This window comes from Mustela erminea, chromosome 14, assembly GCF_009829155.1.
Source record: "Mustela erminea isolate mMusErm1 chromosome 14, mMusErm1.Pri, whole genome shotgun sequence".
Taxonomy (NCBI): Eukaryota; Metazoa; Chordata; class Mammalia; order Carnivora; family Mustelidae; genus Mustela; species Mustela erminea.
This window is the reverse complement of record NC_045627.1, coordinates 19,702,482-19,723,434: the sequence shown is the minus strand read 5'-3', so window position 1 is coordinate 19,723,434 and position 20,953 is coordinate 19,702,482. Positions and strand designations below refer to the sequence as shown.

Here is a 20,953-nt window from a genome sequence, read left to right as displayed (position 1 = left end):
GCTCTCTAAATTTACTTTTCTAATTTGACCAAAGTGGCCACATGGACTCTGAATCAGGTGCACAGAAGGACAACAACTGGGAGTCATACCTAATGCCACTTAATTAAGACAAAGCCATTACTTTCCTTCTGTACTTCATGCTGGCCTCAGCGGGCTGTCTTAAGCCAGATAAATATGTATTCACTATCTCACTGTGGACATTTTTACAGCATTGTGAAAGTCCTGCATTAATGTTTTGACTTTCTTAACCTTATGCGTAGGTTTTTTTTGTTTTGTTTTTAAGATTTGATTTATTCATTTACTTGAGAGAGAGAGAGAGCTGGAGAGAAAGCACGCAGGCAGAGAGGCAGAGGGAGAGGCAAACCTCCCTCAGAGGAGGGAGCAGGACATGAGGCTCGATCTCAGGACCCTGAGATCATGACCTGAGCTGAAGGCAGATGCTTAATGCACTGAGCCACCAGGCTCAGGCTCAGGCTCAGTGTATTTGGGAGGGAATCAGCACTTAGCATTTTATAGCTTGGTCCGTGAGATAGCCCTACTGGGAACTGAGGTAATATTAATAATACATAAATTAGTCCTTTTTTCAAGTTTTGAAATATTATTTGGACCTCATTTCCTCATTACTTTCATAAACCTGGTGGTGACCTCTTTTCTAGAAATTACTGCTCTGTTTGGAAAGATACTTTTCCTCATGAATTAATCCAAATCTGAAATCAGGCTGTTAAAACAAAACAAAATAAAAAAACTGTCCTAGAAGTAGCATTCAAGTTCAAAGCTGATATAAAAAATTCAGACATAACATCTGGATATCCTGTAGACCTGAACACTTGAATTTAATTTGATAAGACAAATTAAAAAAAAAAAAAGCTGCTCCATCAAAATCTTTACCTACACTCACAAAGTAGCCTGACGTTCAGCAAAATGAACAGTACTTTTTTTTTTTTAAAGACTTTTTAAAATAGATTTTATTTATTTATTTGTGAAAGAGAGAGATCAAGAGAGAGCACAAGCAGGCACAACAGCAGGCAGAGGCAGCGGGAGAAGCAGGCTCCCCACTGAGCGGGGAGCCAGACTCGGTACTTGATTCCAGGACCCTGGGATCATGACCTGAGCTGAGGGCAGTGGCTTAACAAACTGGGCCACCCAGGCATCCCTGGACAGTACTTTTTACCAGGTGATCAGGGCTCACAAACAGTGTCACATTGCAAGATGTTTTGAGAGTAATGGAAAACCGTCATCTGCTGCTGCTTCCACAGAAATGGCTAATTACAAATAGCTTCACAGAAATACAACTTTATTATAAAACTGAAACTTGTGTTTTGTTTTGTTTTGTTCTTCCTAATCACAAACACCATTCACAGAAAAATACTGAAGGCACACATTGCCTTGAAGACTATTGATTTTAGATTTTAAAAAGCAAACACGTAGGTAAGAACTGAACCATGCAACAGGATTCAAATACAGGTTCTTAGTCCAGTTCACGAGCAAGTAAGTTACACTTTGCAATTGCCATCCATCTTTGCCTACTTGGCGATATTGACCATCCTCACCTGTTCTGGACTATTCATTTTAGCTCCCAGCTTCCCCATTCCCACCAGAGCAGTGAGAAGAAATGATCTATTTAATCTCTGCATTCAGTTTTCCTAAAACTCTCCTGGTGTCACGGATGCCACATTTGGGTTTCTCTGTTGAAAGGCAGACGTACTAGTGGTTAACAGATTCTGACAATATCCAACCATTTAAAAAACCTTTTTTAAAAAGGGAGGGGGTTCCTTTTCACTCCTGCATCATCAATTCTTTAAAAGACACTATGCGGAAAAACATACCCTACCCAGAGGAAATAGAGCAGTGGATTTGAAATAATTCAATTTTTCTCTGTGTTTTTTCTAAGACTGAATCAAAGCGAAGGCAAGACAACTTCAAACTCTGAAAAAATCTATAATATGAGCTGCCATCCATTCCAACAAGGCTGCCTCTGAGTTGGTGCCCATATCTAAGAGCCAGGAAACTAGAGTTGGGGTTATCTGCAAATTTGGGTTAGTTCTCCAAAGGTTTATTTCAAAATACTTGGAAAGAATTTATAGTCTTCTAAAACTGAACCATTCATTGAACTATTGATTGAGCAAATGATGACATATTTTCTAATAAAATTTGAAGTCTACCGGGTAAGATAGATAGGACACAAATAATAGATGACTACCTCAATGGTCTTAGGCAGAGTGAAGCCACCAATTTTGAATTTTGCGGCTTTGAGAGCTGCCTCTTAAATCCTGCCCACGTAGCTCGGTTTAGGCTAGAGAAACATACCCAGACTCAGGAGAAAGAAAGCAAGGAGAACTTCTTCATTTTCAGCTTTAATTTTTCCCCAGAAGCAACAATTTTGTATCATGTATATGAAAATAAGGAGGTGTTGGGGGGAGAGCATTTGTTTTAATACCTCAAAGATTTCTTTCTTCTTCATGCCTATTGCCTGTACCAGTCAAAAACAGTCACTTTATTTCTTTATCTTTGAAACACAAGCTGTTGCCTGATCAAAGTTGTCTGTCTGCCTTGTTATTATTTCAACTTTATAGAGTGGAGTAGCAACAACAAAAAATGAGATTTTAACTAATCTGATAGTCCTTTTTGAATTCCCCTGGGTTCTTTTGATATCAGCATCAACTGAGTTCTTTTGTGCAAGCAGAATCCTATGATTAAGAGCAGCTCTGGATTTGGAGAAAAGATGAAAATTATAGGACCAAGTTATAGAGTAAAAGGCAAGAGTAGTTAAGAATGGTCTAAAGTTTTAGAACAGAGAGGGACTGCGGAGGACAGTTCAACAATCAGGGTATAGGACAGTCTATTAATGTTACGATAGAGTTTTATATTTAAGAAGCAGAAAAATAACTACTATTTTTATGGTACAAACTATAAAGAAGTTTGGTTTATGGGGAGCCACAAAATCTAACTCAATAGAGGGCACAGCTAGGAGCCTGCAGGCAAAGAAATGACTCGGGCAACTACATCAAATTTAAGGATTTTTGTCTCACCAACTTTTATTGCTTTTCGCCTATATACTCAGAATAACCGTTGAGTGAAATACTTTTAAAGTGAATTCAAAATACAGTTTAAGTAGGTACCACTGTTCAAGAACAAACACATCCTAAAATTTATCCAGGCAGTTAATATTAGAGCACCAAAACAAACAAATGGAAAACAGTAGTGTGTAGCAGAGGCTATATGGCAATTCTGAACTCACGGTGACCACCAGTAAAATCCAGGAGCAGCTAAGACATGCTGACAGCCAAACTCAGTTTTTGTTGTTGTTGTTTTTGTTTGTTTGTTTTGCTTTACTTTATTAAATTTCACTGAATTTCCCATGGTTCTCATTGGCACCATCAGTGTTCCAACAAAGAATCTTAACTCCTTTATTTTCTCAAAGCAGAACAGATCAAGTAATACGTTTGGGTCTATTTGCTGAACAGCTGAAACTGTTCAATAGCTAAAAAATATTGTGTGTGGACAGAACTGGAGGATTATGTCATTGCATGAGTACCGCATTTGGTCACACATTATTACAGCAACGGTGATGACCTATTTCAGGAAGCCCTATTCGTGCGATTACAAATAATCAATCCCCTTGTTACATCTAGTTAAAGACCATTCCCTTACCTGCAGGATAATATTTTAAAAATGTTCTAAAATGGTCAAAATCCATGTTTGGTAGAGTAAAATTTTTCTTTTTTTTTTTCTTTTTTGTATCTGGGAAATAAGATAAAAAAATTTGCTAATCTCATTTTGGGATAAAGTTTTTTAAAAAGCCATTGGATGACTGGTTTGAATATTTAAGGGGAGTACTAACAGCAAGAAGACCAGAGTACAGGTCTATAATGAATGGTGAACTTGGGTTCCGAGGAGTCGACATGACATGGTCGCGTTGAAGTCCTCTACTGCTGAGCAAAGGAAACTTTTTTAGGGAGAAAATAAAAAGATAATCGGTGACTTAAGATAAATAATCTTTAAAAAAAATTATTTACCTATTTTAGAAAGAGCATGAGCTGAGGGAGAAGCAGAGGGAGCAGGAGAGATCTGCAGGAGACTCCCTGCTGAGCAAAGACCTCTCCCCCTCAAACACACACACACAGGGCTTGATCTACAAACCCCTGAGATCACAACCAGAGCCGAAACCAAAAGTCAGACACCTAATTGACTGAGCCACCCAGGCACCTGAAAAATAGGCTTCTTTTTAAACCACTGAATCAGGGGTGCCTGGGTGCTCAGTGGGTTAAAGTCTCTGCCTTCGGCTTGGGTCATGAACCCAGGGTCCTGGGATCGAGCCCTGCATTAGGCTCTCTGCTCAGCAGGGAGCCTGCTTCCTCCTCTCTCTCTGCCTGCCTCTCTGTGATCTCTGTCTGTCAAATAAATAAATAAAATCTTTAAAAAAAAAAAACCTACTGAATCATTTTTAAATGTACAATTCAGTGGTCTTAAGCACATTCATAATATTTTGCAACCACCACCACTATTTCCAGAACTTTTTCATCTTCCCAAAGAGAAATTCTGTATCCATTAAACAATTAAGGTCCACATTTCTCCCCCTGCCCAACCTTCTGGAAGCCACTCTTCTAACTTCTATCTCTATGAATTTGTCCGTTTTTGGTAGTTCATATAATGCTGAACATTTCCAAGATTCACCCACGTTGTAATATGTATCAGAATTAGAACACCTTTAAGATAAACGAAAAAGCAGAATGATATCTTCTTTTACTGAGCAAGGACTTCCCAAGGAGAACTATCTCAAAGTGGTGCTATGCTCAGAAAATCAAACAGATTTTTTTTTTAAGATTTTATTTTTTTAAAAGATTTTATTTTATTTCTTTATTTGACAGAGATTACAAGTAGGCAGAGAGGCAGGCAGAAAGAGGGGAAAGCAGGCTCCCCACTGAACAGAGAGCCCAATGTGGGGCTTGATCCCAAAACCCTGAGATTATGACCTGAGCCAAAGGCAGAGGTTTAGCCCACGGAGCCACCCAGGCACCCCTAGCATGGACATTTTTAATGGAAAAAATGAAATGACAATAGAAGAAAAAATACTTTTTCAAGTTTGTCTTTCTTTCTTTCTTTCTTTTTTTAAGATTTTATCTTAAAAGAGAGAGAAAGAGAGCACAGAGGGAGAGTGAGAAAGAGAAGCAGACTCCCCAGTGAGCAGGGAGCCCAATGTGGGGCTTGATCCCAGGACCCTGAGATCATGATCTGAGCCGAAGGCAGGCACTTAACTGACTGAGCCACCCAGGCATCCTCAAGTTTTTATTTCGTTAGGTCATCTCTACAGCCAGCGTGGGGCTTGAACTCCTGACCCAAGATCAAGAGTTGCTTGCTCTTCTAACTAACCCAGCCAGGTTCCTCAGAAATAGACTCTAAAAAAAGTAATGATTAAAGAAAATTTATATAATGATCCATTTTAACACATTCCTTGTTTTTCATTAATTAAAAGATCTAATAACTTTTTATGGGCTTGGCATGTGTTCTAGTATTAGTCACTTACAAAAATCATAGTGCATTCATGAAAATTTCCATTCAAAATTCATTCAAACTGTACACCCCCCTACTCTAAAACACACATCCGTTCATATACTGCTGTTTAATTTCTTAAAAGTTCAAGTATCTCTTGAAGAAAACATTCAATTATATTAACAGTGTTAAAGTATATTAAAGTAAAGCTTAGGAGTCTTTAACTCATTCATTTGACTTCCTCTGCTGCCTGTATATATCTTTCTCTTTTGTTTGGCCAATTAAAACCAAATGGGAAATTTAAAAACATAGAATTAAATCAGCATCACAAAAGACTATATTTATATAGCCTAAAGGGAAGTTTAAAAGTGGCCCCTTTACGGTTTCCTTGATTATCTTAGGATGCTGCTCATGATCAGATCTTTCACTGATGATTTCCTTGATCAGCTGCAAATAATCATTTAGCCATGTGTTGACATAGAGCCTCAATATGGGTGTTTTAAATGGAAATTATTTGGTTATACCAATTAGATTGGTATCTTTTTCTAAGAAATTAAAAAAAAAAAACCCTCCAATAAAGACAAGTTAGCATCTGCCTCCCCAAACATTAAAGAGACTTCTAGAAGGAAAGTTTTATTCAACTTGATCCATTGGCTTCATCTATCTCAACTCAAAACTCCTCAGAACTAGCCTTCATATGGATAGAGACATTCAAATGATTTCCCTTGTTTCAATTTTTTTTTTTAAGATTTTTATTTATTTATTCAACAGAGAGAGACACAGTGAGAGAGGGAACACAGCAGGGGGAGTGGGTGAGGCAGAAGCAGGCTTCCCGTGGAGCAGAGAGCCTGATGCGGGGCTCGATCCCAAAGCCCTGGGATCATGACCTGAGCCAAAGGCAGACACTTAACCACTGAGCCACCCAGGTGCCCCCTTGCTTCAATTTTTAACCAGATCCTTATCATGATTGGGTGAAATGCAGCCAAGGGATACACTGACCTGACCTGGATCAGAGCATGGCAGCCATAGGAGTTGAACCGAAACTGGAAAAATTGGGAAGGTTCTATGTTTGGAGTCAGAAAATAGTTGTTCTTTCCCTAAGAAAACCAGTGCTTTCACTCTGCTCACGTTGGAAGGAGTAGTGCTCAAAGGAGAAAAGGAATCAGAACAGGAGGATCTAAGAGTTCGTCCACATAAAGACAAGACTGCAAAACCTAATGGTAACAAAACATTTGCTACAGTCCATTTCTATATGATTTTAGGAGGATGTGATTCATAAAGGCTTTCCAAACTGGCAGTCAGTCAGATTACACCTTTCACCTAATCCCAGCTGAACTATCTGCTCTTTCACAGAGAAGAAAAATATTGCTAATTTAGTAAGAAAATAATATGACATAGCAACAGCTACACTACCTCTTTTCAATAATTCTGAAGCAGCAAAAAAAGTATCAAGAATAGGAAGTTCCAAACAGCAGTTAAAGGGATGCTCAGAGCCATTTCAAAAGCCTTGAATAAGTCATTGACTTTTTCAAGCTCTGTTGTTTTTTTTTTTTTTTTTTTTAATCTGTCAGATGGGTTTGATAACCTTTGGGTTAGAGTTTTGCCAGCATTCGTTTAAATCCATACTTTCCAAATGCCCCATGAAATATCTCCTGGCAGAAGAGAAGGAACTCGGCCCCGGGTTGGGGGTGGGAAGGTGAAGGATGGGTCTGACAGCACATCTCAAAGTGGTTAGAAAGTATTTCAAAATCTATCTCATCTTAACATGTATCTTTCATATGTGACTCATAAGATATCTCTGTGTAATATATAAAAAACCTCAGCCGAAGTTATCACCTGAACTAGGGAATTCAAAGGGCTTCATCAGACCTACCCTGTGATTGAGTCTCTCTTAACCACGTCCATCTTTGAAATCCTTTAGAGGGATCCCCATGAGGCCATATCATCAGGCTGTGTTTTTCAAGGACCAGCCTAATGCTTCCAATCATCCCTGACTGCAATCAAAGGTTGTATATGATCGTGGACAAGGGCATGGGTTTTGCAGTCAGTGTGTGGGTTCAAATCCTGGGTCGAACATTTACGATGAGTGCGGTCTTGGGCAAGTCACCCAATACCTCCGTGCCCCAGTAGCCTACCCTTTAAAATAATACAGTAGTCCTCAGCCCTTAGACCATTGTAGTTTAGGAATTAATATGTGGGGCATTTGTTTAATCAGTGCCTGAAATACAGAATGTATCCTGTAGGTATCAGACATTGTGGCCACGACTCTGGTTTTTTAAAAACTCAAAGTCTCTAAGAAAAATCAGGAAAATAGGCTGATCCTATTACCCTGCCTGCCTCCCCATCTCCTACTCCAACGATGCTGTGAAATGGAGATACTTTTTCACAAATTAAGCAAAGCAAATAAGTCAAAATATGCACAAAAAGTAATAAGCTTACTAATTTAGGGTCTAATGGACAGTCGAAAATAATAAAGGCGGATTTCAGAATCCATATTAATAATAATAGAGAAGTAAAAGCAAATTGTGATTAAGAACTATATTTTTTTTATTAAAACTGTTTTGATTTTTTATTTCTCTTGAAGGCCAAAACCTGGTGCCTCTTTCACTGAGATAATCAGATTAATCTTCGATCAGATCTAGGACACTTGGTTTCTCTACCATATCAGAATTCATTCAGTATCAATTTCTATGCAATCTCTCATCCTGATTTGCTCAAATATGATGCAGCTACTTTCTGTTCCTGAGATAGAAAGTTTAATAAAATGATCTGACAGTGCTTGGCTTATAATTTAAACAGTAATACCATGAAAGTATTTCTAACCACTTTATCTAAAAAAATGATTTTTATTTTCTTTCACAAAATAATTACAAATACATATTCTGGACTAGTTTATCAAATAGGAGGTTTACATTTCTTTCTTTCTTTCTTTCTTTTTTTTTTTAAAGATTTTATTTATTTATTTGACACAGATAAAGATCACAGGTAGGCAGAGAGGCAGGCAGAGAGAGAGGAGGAAGCAGGCTCCCCACCAAGGAGAGAGCCCGATGTGGGGCTCGATCCCAGGACCCCAGGATCATGACCTGAGCTGAAGGCAGAGGCTTTACCCCTCTGAGCCACTAAGGTGCCCCAGAGGTTTACATTTCTGAGCATAAGAGTAATTTCTGCTCAAGAAAATTTTAATAATCAAAATAATATCAAGGAATTTAACTACTAATAAATTCACCCATAATTAACATCTGGTATATTTCCTTTAAGTTATTCCAGGTATTTTATCTTCCATTTTATCTACAGGTACATATATTTTAGTGTATAGCTCTTCTTCCAGGTCAAGCATTTTGTAGAATTAAATAAGTATACTTAATACATTAAAATGGCATCGTTAAGTTATATTTTAATATATTTATATAAATGACATGTTTATATAAAATATTTAAAGCATTTGAATAGCTTCCAGTTACTGTCTTTGTTTCATTTATTTTTCCCTTCTAAGCATTCTGAAAAACACCTGCATACCTGTTTCTTTGCTGCATCTCAGACCATTTTCAGAGACTAGGTTGCTAGAAGTGGAGTGACTGAATCAGATGATATGAATACCTTAATGCTTCTGTCTACATAAATATAGCTCAACTGCTTTCTTGAAAAACCCTATCAACCAATACTATATGAGAATTCGGGGTGCCTGGGTGGCTCGGTTGGTTAATCATCTGACTTGACTTCAGCTCAGGTCATGATCCCAGGGTTGTGGGATAAAGCCTTAAGTCCGTCTCTGCACTCAACATGGAGTCTTCTTGTCCCCCTCCATCTGCTCATCCCCCTGCTTGCTTGCTCTATCTCTAAAATAAATAAATCTTAAAAATATATATACGAAAATTCATAGGTCTCTGCACTGCTATCAACATTGTCATGAAAGCTCTTTTTCAGAATGATCTATGGAAAATGAGCAGTATTTTCCTTGAGATTTTTTTTTTTTTTGGACTGTTCTGAGCCTTGAATAGTGTGTCAGTTACTTATTAGAAGTGACAGTTGAGTTAGCCTCTTTATGCCTCAAATTCCTCATTGGTATAAAAGAAACACCCGTATGAAAATCGCACTATCTTACACAGATGCTTTGAGAATTAAATAAAGTACTAACCCAGTACCACACACAGAGAAACACTCAATAAATATTGGGGGTACCGAATGATTCTTAAATCCTATCTCCTACCTCATCTTGATGCGATATTATGTATTTAAACTACGCACCTTAGTCTTCATTAGGTGACTCACTAAATATGTATTAGGAAATGCAGTATATCTAACATCTACCGGGCAAGGACCACAAATACAGAGTCCCTGGAAGAATTCCAAAATAATTCGTATGTTTTTATTTTAAAACCAAAGAGATAATAAGATTATTGTTTACACTGTGAAGACAATCCTCTTTGCTAGAAACATAACTTTGTTCCAATGAGCGGAGATTCTGGCTGAAGGCCATAAGAAATACTCGGCCGTAATCGTGTCTGGGTACCAGAAACAGCAGCGTCTCCCACCTTTCTGCCGTGTCCAGAAATGAACCTGGGCTCTCGTGCAGGAGGAACACCTACCTTTCCATTATTCTTGGAAGAAAAAAGCTCCAGGGACCATCACTGAAAGGGGGATCCAGTGGCAGTAGGAACGCAGTTCGGAACAATGAGCCCTCACTCAGTTGAACCCTAGTGAGCAGCTCTCAAGTATTTTTCGAGTCCTTCACACATTGTAGCTCTTAAAGCAGTCCCTGCTCTGTTACTTTTCACCAAACGTCCATCCAGCCTCTCGAACATCATCCCAATTCCCCCGACCAGGATACTAGCACAAATGTACTCTCCAAAGTGTTTCCAGCCAGCCCTTGTGATAAAAACCAACTCAACTGGAGTCTGTTCTGGTTTTAAAATCCACTGGCTTTAAGAGAAAAAGACTTAATGAGATAATCTGATGTCCACTAGCACTATTTAACTGCAGTGTCATCAGAGGTTCCCGGAGGGCCAGTTAAATCAGTTTATCAATCAGGTTCAAGGTGGAGCCTGAGAATTTGCATTTCTATTAACCTTCCAGGTAATGTTGATGCTGCTAGTTGGGGAGACACGCTTTGAGAACCAGGGATGGAACAGTTCCTGTCTACCCTCTGAGCTGGATGCTTCAAATTCTCTAGTTCCACCTCAATTGTTTAAATGTCTGCTTCTCCCTCTCCCTCTGCCCCTCCCCCCTGCTCATGCCTGCACATGCTCTCTCTAATAAATAAATAAAGTGTTTAAAAGATTTCTGTGGGTACGCAAATCTATCCTGTTCTTTCTTGCCTGTATGTTTCTGTTTCTGCACATACTAACTTTCCTCTCCTACTTGGCATGCCTACCCTTTCTGCCCACAGCCCCAACCCCCCAGAGCTCCTGAGTCCCTGTGAGAGCATGCATTTCCTCCTTTCCCACTGTGCTCTTGTCACATTGTGCTACAATTGCTACATTATTTACACTCTGGAGGGGTCCTTGAAGGCCACTTAGTTTCTTATCTTTGTCTACTCAGTACCTAGGAAAATACCTGACCTGGGGTAGGAAGGCATTCAAATGTTTTCTCAGTGAGTGCTGGTGACCCTGCACCAGGCGCAATGACTCTACTACCTTGACAACATGCCAATGACAGTTATAGACATAGATTTTTTTTTAATCCACTTCCACGGAATGATTAGTGGGAATATCCTAGAAGGGCCTTGTGCCTTCCATCTGAGTTGTAAACAAAAAGCTGCCAAGACCTCACCCTCCTCCGGATGTATTAGAGAAAGAGCCAGAAGAAGATGAGCAAGTGAGGGAAGAAGGAGCCTGGGGCTCTGGCTCTGGGGCAACTAGAGACAGGGTGAACACAGGCAGCCAGGAGAGGCGGAAACTCTAGAAAACCCTGTGGGGGGCCCTCAGGCTGGTATTTTTGTCCTCTGGTTTATCTAGATGATCCTGTGGCTGTTTAAATTTTTAAGGCCACCTAGCTTTCATCCAAGGACCCTCTGCCTGCTACTGGATTGAAGATTCAAAGATCAGAATCTTTGTGAAACACATCAAGGCACGGGTATATTTCAGCTCTGCCTGAAGGGCTGCCCCACCAGCAGCCGGCCGTAAATACAGATGTCAGAGTCGGCTGCGTCGCTGGGCTCACAGAGCCGTCATCCACCAAATAAAATACTTCCATTCCAATTATATTCAGAAAGAAAATCTAATTCCTCCAACGTAATGAGCTTTTCACACTTCTGAGGCAGAGAAATTTTTGCTAAAATGCCTTTCTGGCGTGATAACGATTTAGCTGGAACCTCAATACTCTGAAAAGGCAAAAGGAAACAGACCTTGCAGCCCACTTACAAATCGACCGTGCCCGAAGTAAATCTAGAGAATTAGGTCACAAAGTTATATGCAAAGCTCAGTTTTCATATATTAAAGAAGGCGTGCACGGTAAGAATGTTTAGAACACCACTCATACTGAGGTCGATGTATTGTATGTTTAAGCAAGGCTGGGCGGGGTTTTCTGGTCATTAAGTCAATCAGAGCTGACCTGTCATTTATCATAAGTGTTAGGAAGAATTCTAATTAGATCGTGAGAATTTTCTCACCAAATCCATTGATCACTGTATGGTTTTATTTTAATCCTAGAACAATGTACTATGAACCCTTGGTAGAAAACAAGTACTCAATAAATGGTAGTGGAGTGGAAATGAAGGCTTTTTGCTAATTTCTGCAATTCTGTCAGTATGGTAGAGATGCTCAACTGTTTCTGGATCATGACGATCTGTGGTCCCCAAATATTGGGAACAAAACTAATTCAAAGGCTAACTCAAATACTTTACTATATATTCATGATAACTGCCATCATATGATTTCTGGTGTGTTTCCAGTTACACTGGTTTTATTTGGCAGGGCTATTTTCTCTAAATTATTTGCCCGTAAGTCATGAGTTCTGTTGCCCAAAGAGTTTTCGGTTTAGCTTTCCCATTCATGAGACAAACTCTTTAAGGTTATCTCGGTGGTGGTTTGAACCTGTTTCAATTTGATCTGATTCTTCCTTCGCTTTTTTTCTGTATTGTATTCACTTGAAGCAAGTCACTAGGTCTAGCCAATACTCAAGGGAAGGGGTTAATTCAGGGGGGTGAACATCAGGAGTCCGGGGGCTTTGGGAGACACACTAATCTCAACTACACAATTTTCTATTAATTTTCATGTCTTGTCTCTGACTCCGACTAACTCTTACTTCTTATGATGTTTATTTTATACTTGACTCTAGCGTTCACACCTCTACAGTAAAATTCTCTATATTTCAAGAGATTTCTATATTAATAGATGTAAAACAACAAATATATTCCTCTCCCCCCCCAAAAAAATTCAAACTCTAAATATCCAGGTACATTATAATTTCTCCTAACAGACATAGGTTGAATTGAAATTCATAACTTTCAAATTTATTCTCATTTTAAAAATGAGGATACAAGGATTTAGAACTGTTTAAAAATTATATTTGACATTTTTATAAGAATTTAGAACTTTTAAGCTGTGGTTCAAATTCTCAGTCTCTTGGGGGCACCTGGGTGGCTGAGTCGGTTAAGTGTCTCACTTTTGATTTCAGCTCAGGTCCTGATCTCAGGGTTGTGAGATCAAGACCCACCCGGTGCTCCATGACCAGCAGGAAGCCTGCTTTGGATTCTCTCTCTCCCTCTGCCTCTACCCCACCATGATTCACATGTTCTCTCTCTCCCCATCTCTAAAAAAAAAAAAAAAAACTAAGAAACAAATTCTAATCATTTTTTTTAAACAGGTGTTACTGGCTTGGCAGTGTTTGTAAGGTTGGTATACTTTTAACGTCACATTTCTTTTTCTTTTTCAACCTCGTAAAACAAATTATGGATGCCTATGCTCCTTGCATCTAGCAAATGTTCCTTAACATCTGTCAGGATCTGATGATGCCTTTATAATGGTGAGCTGAATAAAACTGGAATTCAAAGACAGATCACCCCTTGAAGAACAATGTTCAGCAGAAAAATAACCACCTCGGGGTATCTGGATGCCTCAGTGGGTTAAAGCCTCTGCCTTCAGCTCAGGTCATGATCTCAGGGTCCTGGGATTGAGTCCCACATCAGGATCCAGGCTCAGCAGGGCATCTGCTTCTCCCTCTCCCTGCTTGTGCGCGCACTCTCTCTCCCTCTCTCTCTCTTAAATGAATTAAGTAAAATCTTAAAAAGAAAGAAAGAAAGAAAGAAAGAAAGAAAGAAAGAAAGAAAGAAAGAAAGAAAGAAAACGAAAAAGAACTACCTCGTTACAGAATTTAAGAATTCCAGGGTGACAAAACAGCAAGCACTTGGAACTGAGTTACAAGATTTGGAAGTAATATCCTTTCGGCAAACAGGCATGAACTTGATTCAAGCCAATGTGCCTTCAATGGTGTCAAAGCCCACTAAGTCAGCTCAATATGTCCTGCATTAACCTTGACTGGAAAACTTAAAGCTCTCCACAGAGGAGAGGACCAAGCCACAGAGGATGCACAACTTCTCCCTAAAATGACATTTCAATTTGGAGATCACTTAAAACACAGAGAGGGCTATCACAGGGCTACCATTCGAAGGCCAAAAAAGGATGGACACACCACACTTTAGTCAAATGTCAGGCAAAACTTAGCGAGTTTATATAAATGTACTTAAGTACAAAAACCAAGGTAGGTGTTTCAGAGAGGGATTTTGAGAAATGGGAGGGGCAGGCTGATACATATCTGTAAAATAAAGAAAGGAAAAGAGACCTCTTGTTCTTAGGAGAAGGGGGGGCCTATAGGGGAAGCCTGGTGGGGGAGACACCCCTTTCACATACCTGCTGGAATTGTGCTACCTTATAGCACATTCAAGCCATCACGTGACACCAACGGTGTCTACTCTTTTCTTGCAGGCATGAAAACAATGTGAAAGTAGCCCCCTATCAGTCCAGAAAAGAAAAAACGAGTCTCGCATTCCTTTTATTTCCAAAGGAGCCTTCACAGCTGACCATGTGCAAAACACAACAAAAGCAAACAATGTAACTAAACATGTTCTGATATTTATTTAGTGACAATGTGCTCTTTACTGGAGCCTGTAAGCTCATGCTCAGGAATCCTGCCTCACTTGAACATCTTTAATCACTTTTTATTATACTTGGGTATTTGCATGTGGGCTGTAATTCTTCGTAATGTAATTTTCTTATTGTTTATTTAAGAATCCATACACTGAGTGAGGCTTGTGAAACCAAGCTATGAAGCAATCTAATTACTTCCAAGTTCTGGTACACAGACAGTAGCTTACTGCAAATGAGTTCTGTCTAACCATCTTCAGGGAGAGATTTGTTATTCAAAACAAGAAAATCCTCAAGGCAGGAACCTCGTTGTCCACTAATCCTGTGAATAATTCCAAGTGGTTTCCTTCCGATAATTGGAACTCCAAAGGAAATGTTCCCAGGTTTATTGATGTGGATGGATAGTCAACCAAAAATTTAAAAACGATAACCAAGGCACTGTATTTTCTTCTATGTTTTAGAATATATATTCATATATACATCTAATTGTGGCCAATAATGTGACTAAAAGGTGCCTCTCTATGAAGGAAGTCAATTACACTATAAGCCTTGAGTAGGGGCACCTGGGTGGCTCAGTTGGTTAAGCTTCTGCCCTCGGCTCAGGTCATGATCACGGAGTCCTGGAATCAAGCCCCACAGTGTGCTCCTTGCTCAGGGGGACTCTGCTTTTTCCTCTCCCTGTAACTCTCCCCATGCTCCTTTTCTCTCTCTCTCACTCATTCTCTCCCTCTGAAATAAATACAAATCTTTTTTTTTAAAACCCTTGAGTAAAAGGCAGGTATTAGATTTTCTACTTGTCTAACAGAACTGTTGGCCGTATTCCTTAACAACATGAAACAGCATTAAGCTCAACTTGCCTAATACCCAAAGCTTTCAGTTCTGTACCCATTTACTCAGATTGCTTATCTCTCTTCACTGCTCAATACTAATTATGGGTATCTCTAAAAGAAAAAAGCAAGATGCCAGGTCCAGCTGGGGGGATTAAGAATAATAGAAGAGCAACAGAAAGAAATGCTTCCAGTATGGAAAAAGCAGACTAAGGTTTTCTATACAAAGTTTAAATATATATTTATATATATATATAAATATATATATTTAAAAATATATATATACATATACAGGCATCACAATTCAGATTTAAAAAGCATTCTTTCGTTCAATTGATTCAGGGAACATAAGCTTATGTAACATATTCCTAACTCTTCCAGGGTTAATTCATAGAGGAATTCAGAGTTAAGCAGTGAGTCTCACTTGGGGGCTTTCAGCTAGTAGGTGCTCGATAAAAATTCGATTGAAATACAGCATACATTTAAAGATACAGTCAATTAGAAAATATAGGTGATTTCCCTTTGAGAGTTCAGAGGAGCTGACCCTTAGGTAAAGTTACAGATCACTTTTATTTGCTGAGATTGCATTTAGGGCCGCGTGAAAGGGTATCAACTGGCTATTCTCATACAAGAGCACCAGCAAGGGGGTAGGAGAAGAATGAATGAAACAAGATGGGATTGGGAGGGAGACAAACCATAAGTGACTCTTAATCTCACAAAACAAACTGAGGGTTGCTGGGGGGAGGGGGTTTGGGAGGAAGGGGGTTGGGTTATGGACATTGGGGAGGGTATGTGCTATGGTGAGTGCTGTGAAGTGTGTAAACCTGGCGATTCACAGATCTGTATCCCTGGGGATAAAAGTACATTATATGTTTATAAAAAATAAAAAAATAAATAATAAATAATTTTTAAAAAGAGCATCAGCAAGGCAAATCTGGGTTGAAACCACATGACTGAATTCTGCTTATGCCGTGGCCCACGTCGAATACAGGTTTTCTATCATTAGCCGGCTCAGTCAGCTCATCCGTCAGAATTACTCCGACCTTATCATTTCATACATCAACAATATTTTCAGAGTCACAAGTAGAATAAGATGAAAACAAAGCTTAGGAATATAATTACTTTACAGCTACTCCTCCTCTATTTTCATGGGTCAGAGAAAAGTCTTGCTTATAAATCTGCTTAGATTATTAGTTTTCCAAATTAACTCCATATCAAGAGGAGGGAGGGGAACCTTTAAAAGTACTGTCAAAACTTGTGTGTATCAGTGAAAACATCATCATGGTATCTGCAGATATTTTCTCTTCCGTTCGTTTAAGATCCTGCAAGACAGTATTGCAAAGCCTTAATAAGCAGTAATGGATACTCCAAATACATCATTATCAAGAAATCTCCACAGTTCACTTGCAGGAACGCATCTATGAGAGCATTTTAGCTTTTGGGAACATCCTTGAAAGTGTCACAAATTGAATTCTTTATGCTGCGTATACCATCCCTAACCTCCAGGCTGGTCAATAGAAGCTTCCAGAGAAACGTGGAAAAAAGCAAAGTGGAAATGTGGAAAAGGTAATTAAGACATCACCTAGACCTATAAAGGTAAGAGATATCATCCTTCACAAGGCGCAAACAATGACAAAATGAGAATGAAGGAGGAGACTACTGAGTAGGGCCTTTAACGGGTAGAGATGAGAGAGACTTCTGCACATGGAAGCCATTCTAAGTGGGACGATTACCCTACACAAAGAGGCCAGCACAGGGAACATTCCGGGAATCTTAGAAATCTGTTTCTCGAGTTACGGGATCATTATGGTGGTTCTCCTGGGACAGAAAGCCATCTAAACAATCACGATTTATTGATTTCATATTTTTTCTGCACAAAATCAGCACTTGACACAGAACCCCTCAGTAGGCCATGAAATAGGCCTTATGGTTCCTATTTGACCAAGGTGGAAAATTTTGCTAACATCCAAAGGGAATCAGCGTTCTACCCTTTTGGGTTTACTCAAGGCCCTTCCTTGTCCTCTGAGCTCCAAGCCACCTGGCCTGGAGGAGGGCAAGAAGGCTGGAACCACAGCCTGGGGAGTCAAAGTGAGTGCCGTCACCAGATGCCTCTTTCAGAAAAGGTGGAAAGGAACACAGTTAAATTGGTATCTAAAAGCAGGGTAGACATAAGGGCAAAGAGATAGGAGACCACCCCACAAGGGAGAGGGAAAGTTCCAATGGAGGTGAGGCCCACGTGGCCGCCCACATGAGGAAAAGGTGACAGTCACAGACGGCAAATTTCAGTATCCATTCAGGTGGGTTTCCTTCTCCTTCTTTATGCTGTACCTTCCCCTTGGTACCTAAGTTGGGTCTAAGTTCCCCGCGCTCTGTCCCCAAGCCAGAGTCTGTCAAGGTGAGTAGGGTCCACACTGAAGGAAACTGGAGGTTAGAAGGGAAGGTGGAAAATCAGTTCGATTCCTTATGTTTGTTTTTACCATGTCTGCCTCTAAGACTTTCAAGAGATTTCCAAGAATTCTTTAGGACTTCTTTTTGAAGTACCGTCATAGTAGAAAAACCTGATTTCTCTTTTTTCCTATGATCTTAAACTTTCTTTTTTTTTTTTTCCTTTAAAACCGGTCCTTACATGCTGGCAAGCTTCTGTGATTCACAGGAGCATGACGTTATATTCACAATTTGCTGTGACATTTGAAAATCATGTCAAGGCTTCATTGAAAGTATAAGCAGAAAATACTAGCACTAACAGAAAAACAAATGCGCCTTTCTTTAATTATTCATGAGTTCCAAAGTTGTTATTTCTCTTAAGAGGAATAAAAATGGGGCACCTGGGTGGCTCAGCCAGTGAAGCATCTGCCTTCAGCTCAGGTCGTGATCTCAGGGTCCTGGGATCGAGTCCACATAGGGCTCCCTGCTCCATGGGGAGACTGCTTCTCCCTCTGCCCCTCCCCCTTGCTGATGAGTGCTCGCTTGCTCTCAAGTAAATAAATAAAATATTAAAAAAAAAAAGAGTGGAATAAAAATAGGGGGTAATGGAATTAAACCAAGAGTGAGTTACTTAGGATGTAAAATTCCAACTAGACCCATAAAGGGAACGTTTTAATCAACATACATGTACAATCATGACATCTATTAAAGCCAAGAGTCTGAACAGTCAAGCAGCGTGAGGATGTACAGATATTCAAAGCTCACTCGTTTTTCTGCTCCTTCGTGTCAGCCCTTAATATCGCACTGATTGCTTTCAAAAACTGGCTAAATCTACTTTGTATGAGTTCTACTGAGCGCTGCAGACATTCCACACTGGCCGTACGTGTGCTATCCTGACTGGTTTTCTTTATCTGTAAATGCGCCCACGTGCTTCGACGCTCAGTGGGTCTTCCATCTTTTCTCCAGGTTCCCATGTACCTAGCCATGCACTAGAGCGAGAACGTTCAGGATAGTTTTCTCATTTTTAAGCTCTCTTTCTAACATTTAGATACACTGGATTTTGGCCTCCATGAACCAAACCAAATTTTTTTCTAAAATAAACTTCATTTTAGTTTTTGGTGTTCCAAGATTCATTGTTTATGCACCCCACCCAGTGCTCCATGTGATACATGCCCTCCTTAATACCCACCACGCCTCTCCCCTCCAAAACCCTCAGTTTATTTCTCAGAATCCACAGTCTCTCATGGTTTGTCTCCCCATCCAATTTCCCCCGATTCACTTTTCCTTACCTTCTCCTAATGTCCTCCGTGTTATGCCTTATGCTCCACAAGTAGGTGAAACCATATGATAATTGAGTCTCTCTGCTTGACTTATTTCACTCAGCATAATCTCTTCAAGTCCCATCCATGTTGATACAAAATTTGGGTATTCATCCTTTCTGATGGAGGCATAATACTTCATTGTATATATGGGCCACATCTTCCTTTTATCCATTCGTCTGTTGAAGGGCATCTTGGCTCCTTCCACAGTTTAGTGACTGTGGTCATTGCTGCTATCAACATTGGGGTACAGGTGGCCCTTCTTTTCACTACATCTTTATATTTGGGGTAAATACCCAGTAGTGCAATTGCAGGGTCATAGGGAAGCTCTATCTTTAATTTCTTAAGGAATCTCTACACTGTTTTCCAAAGTGGCTGCACCAACTTGCATTCCCACCAACAGTGTAAGAGGGTTCCCCTTTCTCCACATCCTCTCCAACACTTGTTGTTTACTGTCTTATTGATTTTGGCCATTCTAACTGCAAACCAAATTTTTAAAAAATTTAATAACAATTATGTTTTTTAACAAAAATTTGCTTTATGTTTATAGTCTTTAATAAGCATTCTGAATTCTGCCTTTTCTTTATCCTTTTTGACTGTCCACTAGACCTCATTTAATGAAGAAATATTAAGGCCCTGGGATGTTTGGGTGGCTCAGTGGGTTAAGCCTCTGCCTTCGGCTCAGATCTTGATCCCAGGGTCCTGGGACTGAGTCCTGCATGGAGCTCTCTGCTCAGCGAGGAGCCAGCTTCTCCCTCTGCCTGCCAGTCCCCTTGCTTGTGCTCTCCCTGACAAACAAATAAAAATCCTTAAAATTAAAAAAAAAGAAAAGAAATGTTAAGGCCCCAAACCCTATTTACAAGTCTCCCCATATTATCAAATCCCCTATCAGTACCTTCCTATGACTCTTCTCTCTTCTAAATGTTCCATGTGAAAAAGAAAATATGTTTTATGGGATTCTAGACAGCACCGGGCCAAAGCCAAAGCTGCTCTATGATGGTCAAATCCACCAAGACTCTTAGCCTCTGGCCTTCTGATCAATATATGCAGCTTTTCCTTTTAGTTCCCAAGGAGGTGATCTTAGCTGCCATCCTCATTCTATTGCAAAGGCTAATGTCTGAACAATCCCAAATTATAACTTATATACATATATAATTATAATTATACGAATTACGGATAAGTGATACTTTGAAGGACCTACATGGGACACTCCTTACTGGTAAAACAAAGCAGAGGGGCACCATAACTAGCAATGGGAGGGCTCCAGAAGAACCCCTTTTGGAAAGGAAGATGATATCAGGAGAGAGCTTATCTGTATTGTGGGTATCAGTTTAGGAAGCTCATGTTAAAATTTGGAAATGGTCCTGGGTAGTTTATCGCATGAGCTAACATGGTTTTCCAAACATCAGTAGCAACTGAGAATCAGTTTATGGGACAAGCCGTCCAACTTCCTTCCCCCAAAATACCATCTATCTATATGACTTCCCAGCTCATCTGGTAGAGAAACCCAGAGCCTACATAACGAATGCCTGAGACATTAATGTCATCGCTGTCAATAAATCAAACTCGCCAACATTTTTTTTTTTTGGAAATGATTCTGCTGAGCAATTAAAATCAATCAACATAATGATTCCACCCATTTTAAGCTATCGATGACTCAACTCAGTCAAACGTCTAAGTCATAAAACAGAAATGCCAGCATGTTGTCGTAAAAATTGGGAACAACCTGGTTGAGATGCCCCAGCTTAAAACTGAAGATGGGCCAAGTCAACCAGCATATTATAGATCAACACACCTGTAAAAAGACCCCAAC

The 20,953-nt window shown here is 39.7% G+C and overlaps 1 protein-coding gene across 2 annotated transcripts in view; it reads right to left on the bottom strand.

The window, feature by feature from the left end:
• PRKG1 (protein kinase cGMP-dependent 1) overlaps positions 1-20,953 on the bottom strand; it is a 1,242,789-nt gene that overhangs the window by 742,901 nt on the left and 478,935 nt on the right. The window lies entirely within an intron of this gene.